Source organism: Bidens hawaiensis, unplaced genomic scaffold, assembly GCF_021521415.1.
Source record: "Bidens hawaiensis isolate Kalapana, Puna unplaced genomic scaffold, B.hawaiensis_p1.1 tig00002343_1, whole genome shotgun sequence".
Classification (NCBI taxonomy): Eukaryota; Viridiplantae; Streptophyta; class Magnoliopsida; order Asterales; family Asteraceae; genus Bidens; species Bidens hawaiensis.
In genome coordinates, this window is record NW_027491127.1 from 987,191 (window position 1) to 992,251 (window position 5,061).

Sequence of the window (5,061 nt, forward strand, 5' to 3'; positions counted from 1 at the left end):
TCAAAGAGGTTAGTACTAGGTTGTAATTTGTAAACTTGTAATGATCATTGCTAACTCATCATTTATCATAAGCTTTTGTAAAATTATGTAAAGAATAAAAATAAAATTAATCCCCAAATGATTTGGACGAATCGTTAAGATACGTCACTTTTGCTTTTGCTTTTGCTTTCTAATGTGACCTACATCATTTATCAAGAACTAGACGTACACATTTATTTCTCTTATCTTTTGGTTATCCATCAACTATTTCCAAAGATATTTATAAAAGTACTCAAAATTTATTTTCTTTTGTTTCGTTTTATCAAGGTGAAAGTGTTTTCGATTTTCAAACCCAAAACATGTTGGTGTTTAAAAGACTTTGTTTATGTCATTGAACCACCAACCTGTGACATATCCATGACATATATGAGCAAAGTATTATAACTAGCCGTTTAGCAGCTAGTTTAATTATGTATAGGTGTATCATAAGCTTGATCAAAGTGGTTGATACGAGGTTGTAATGATCATTGCTAACCCACCATTTATCATATGCTTTCGTAACATTACGAAAAAAAATTAAAATTAATCCTCAAATGATTTGACGATTTGCTAAGACCATGCGTAGTGGTAACTAAGCACATAGAGAGGTTGCGTAACACGTGACTTCCCATTCAACGACTAATTTTGTAAAAGATAACGTATTCTTTTTTTTTTTTTCATCCATCAACTCCTTCGATCCAAAGATATTTATAAAAAGTGTTTTCTATTTCTAGTATCATCTTGTTATAACTTATATCAAATGGCATATAATTTCTAAGAGGCAATTTCTTTTACTTTTTGGGATTCAAACCTAAAACGTTTTAGTGTTTAAAAAACTTTGTTTCTATCACTAAACCACCAACCTGTGACATATCCATGACATATATGAGCAAAGTATTATAACTAAAACACTGTAGTTTCACAATTTCATCTTCATCACACCCATGGCATCATCTCTAAACTTATCACCATCTTTCCAACATCCTAAACACATCTTTCCACAACCTTGTCCAAACCACAAAAGCCTAAAACTCAACTTTCATAGCAAATCAAACTCACCAAACCATATAACTCGCTCATCTCTTCCAATCCTAACTCCAAAACCAAACATCCAAGATTCCAAAAAAGATGAAAACAACTTTCCACTCTTTCAAGAAGATCATAGACCCCTTAACCAAATATGGCCTGAAATTCAAGGCTCGGGCAACTGGACCGGCTTGTTAGACCCCATGAACTCCCACCTCCGTCGTGAAATAATTCGCTATGGCGAGTTTGCTCAAGCGTGCTACGACTCGTTCGACTTCGACCCTCGATCCAAATATTGCGGGACTTGTAAATACCAAGGTGCCCATTTCTTTGAAAAACTTGGTATGGGTGATTATGGATATAGTATTAGTCGTTATCTTTATGCAACTTCCAACATCAATCTTCCAAATTTCTTCCAAAGATCGAACCTTTCGAGTGTTTGGAGCCAACATGCTAACTGGATGGGCTACGTTGCCGTTTCCACCGATGAAAATGAAGTCCGGCGGTTAGGCCGACGGAATATTGTCATCGCATGGTGAGGTAATCAAGAACGAATTGATATAACTCACTAAAACTAAAACAAAAACACACTCGAAATGAATATTGAATTGTTATACGTTACCAAAACGAAAACCCAACGAATATTGAATAATACTTAGTATATTTTAGATGCAATAACTCAAAAACCTATATTACACATAACTCGTGTCTCTCTTGATAAACCCTTACTTGCAGGGCCGAGTCAACGATTTTAAAGGCCTAAATCGAAATGAGATTTTACGGCCTTTTCATGATAGTTAAAGAAAAAAAAGAACCACTTTGAACTGGTCTTGACCTCATGACCTGCAGCTTAGCAAACTACAAGTTTACCACCAAACTAATGCATAGTTTTGAGTTTAAATTGCCCATTATATATTTCTTTATTTAAAATTTTTTGTTGGATTTGGAGGCCTTAATTAAGTGTGGGTCTAAAGCTCTTGTTTGGTTTTGCTGGCCCATGAGCCGACCCTGCTTACTCGGTTGCTCCTAATTATTATGGTAACTCTAACTTAGCTAACAAGAAACCTAATAACCCCTTGACCATTAAGTAACCAATTAAAACACATTTTAATTATTGGGTTCGATTTTTTTTATCGAACCAAACAACAATTGAGACAACAGATATTGTAAGATGATACTGAATGCTTGATTATTGTTGACAATTAATCCGCTTATATGACCTATACTATACACTAATAAGCATAATCGTGTTACAATACAAATTGTTTTTATTATTGGATTATCTCTTTCTCTAAATACAATATCTCCCCAAACAGGTACTGTAACATACCTTGAATGGATCCATGATTTGAAAGACATATTGCATCCTGCTCATTTTAGTGATGATCCATCTATTAAAATAGAATCAGGGTTCTTTGATTTGTACACTACAAAAGAACATTCATGCCATTATAGCTCGTTTTCGGCTCGTGAACAAATTCTTTCTGAGATCAAGAGAATTAAAGAAATGTATGATGGTGAAGATCTTAGTATTACGATAACTGGGCACAGTCTCGGAGCAGCACTCGCTTTATTAAGTGCTTACGACATCGCTGAGATACAGTTAAACTTTACAAACACCGGTCAGAAGATACCGATCACAGTGTTCTCGTTTTCCGGTCCAAGGGTACGCTTAGCCAAAATTATACGGGATAATTACTAAAATAGACATGTTGACCTTAATTAAATAATTTCAAAATATGCATGCAAAACAGTCTTTACCAAAATTTACATGACCAATCACATCTTGACATATATAACTTATTGGGCACCAAAGGTGCTGACACGAAATATCATGTAAACTGAGATGACAAAATCTTATTATGACATATGTCGCAGGTTACAAAGATGTATAAACAAGGGTTACAGCGTTGCCTTACACTTATTTTTTTTATGTTTCCTGGGAATAAAATATTGCGCCATAATGGTTAGGCTAAGATACAATCTCATTTTCAGTGTATGAGCAACAATGGTTGCTCAGACGTGGGCTCCACCTTAGCTCAAGCGCGAATGATGATACTCCACCTTAGCCTAACTATTATTGCACACATAATTGTCGTTCCAAAAAATATAAAAAGAAGTGTAGGCATTATAACTCATTAGCCCAATAGCTCATTCAATGCCTATTTAAGATTATTTTGGTCAAACATGACTATTTTAGTATTTTTATCTAAATATTTAATACATTAAAATGTAATTTATTTCAGGTAGGTAACTTGAAATTCAAAGAACGTTGTGAAAACCTTGGAATTAAGGTTCTACGTGTGGTTAATGTGCATGATAAGGTACCAAAAGTACCTGGGATTTTCGCTAACGAGAAAACAAAACATCAAAAGTACATAGAAGAGAAGATTTCATTCCCATGGAGTTATGCTCATGTTGGAACCGAAATCGAACTAGACCAAAACAAATCACCATTTTTGAAGCGAACAAATGATATTAGTTGTGCTCATAATCTTGAAGCATTGTTGCATTTGGTCGATGGTTATGTTGGTCGAGGATTAGCGTTTTGTTCTATGACGAATAGGGACATCGCGCTTGTGAATAAGAGTTGTGATTTTTTGAAAGAGGAGTATGGAGTGCCAGCGTACTGGCGGCAGGATGAGAATAAAGGGATGGTGAGGGGTGGTGATGGGCGTTGGATCTTACCAGAGCGACCGCGGTTGGACTCTCATCCCCCGGATACTGCTTACTACCTTGAACAAGTTCTAAAGTTTGCTGCTAAATCTACTTTGCAAGCACTTTGAGTATGTATGTAATTGTGGTTGTATGCATGAATAATTGTATAATAGCAATTAAATGAGTTTTAGTACTTATAACATATGTCTGTACAAAGATAATAAATATTTTTTCGTTATTTATTTTATATGGTGGAATATGCATTCAAACTCAAAAAATTTAAGTTGTAAACGAAGCCACTAGCTAGATATCCTAAAATATAATTAAGTTACAAATACTTAATGTTGATGGCAAGAAATGAATATCTTTTCTCTTTATTTCATATTACAACTAGCTCTTAAAGCTGTATACTGTGGAAGATTTATCAAATATTAAAAATAAATAAAGGCTGCTATTTAAAATAAATAACAATATTAAAGGTAAAAAGGAAATGGAATATATATAGTAGAAACGATAAGAATTTTAAAACTCAAATTCATAAATTTAAGAAAATATCTTTATATAAAACATTTGTTGTTTTATCACAAGTATTCTCATCGTCATCAAATATAAACAGTTCTAAAGCACGTTTGCTAGTTACCCCTGGATAATGTAACATATAATGTCCATGGAAATAAACTGGACATCAAAGCAACAAACCAACATTAGAAAAAGATTGTTCTTGACTATTAATTTTCTACTTGTTAACTTTCATATTTCTACTTGTTTCATCTTCAATCAATAGTGTACTTTGATTTTCTTACTATTTCATAACCTAATTGGTAATTTGGTTTGACCCGTGACCCATAAATAGCTAGGATGAATGAGATAAGGTATTAGAATATTAGAAAATTAGAGGAAAAATTGGATATTATACAACACAATTGACAAAATGGTTTTGACTAATGACCCATGAATAGATAAGATGAGATATCAGAATATTATGAGAAAAAAATATGCTAGATTTGAATGTGAATTTGACACCTAAGCCTTATTATTTTATGTTATTAGAAGAGTAAGATAAGATAGTTAATGATAGAGTCAAATGAGTGAATGACATGGAGATGATGGTTAAGGTTTGGGATCTTAATTAAGGTCTTAGGTTCGAAACTTGACTCAAAGGGGCTTCCCCACAGTGGTGGAATTTCTTCTTGATGGTATTTCGGGTGAGTTAGTCTTGAAACGTTAAAATTGGTATGAACAGTTGACACCACGTCTCACGAAGGCTCACTCAAATGTTTAGGTAGTTCCAAACACTTAAAAAAAAAGATAGTTAGACCACCCGTAATGGAAGGGAAGAGGGATAAGAAGAAGAAGAAT

The 5,061-nt window shown here is 33.8% G+C and overlaps 1 pseudogene across 1 annotated transcript; it reads left to right on the top strand.

Annotated features, from left to right (window-relative positions):
• Window positions 1-877: 877 nt before the first annotated feature.
• On the top strand, window positions 878-3,940 carry LOC143618934 (phospholipase A1-Igamma3, chloroplastic-like; annotated as a pseudogene). The gene is made up of 3 exons (XR_013151114.1): window positions 878-1,584; window positions 2,361-2,710; window positions 3,291-3,940. The product of XR_013151114.1 is annotated as a phospholipase A1-Igamma3, chloroplastic-like (transcript).
• The last annotated feature ends 1,121 nt before the right edge of the window (window positions 3,941-5,061 follow it).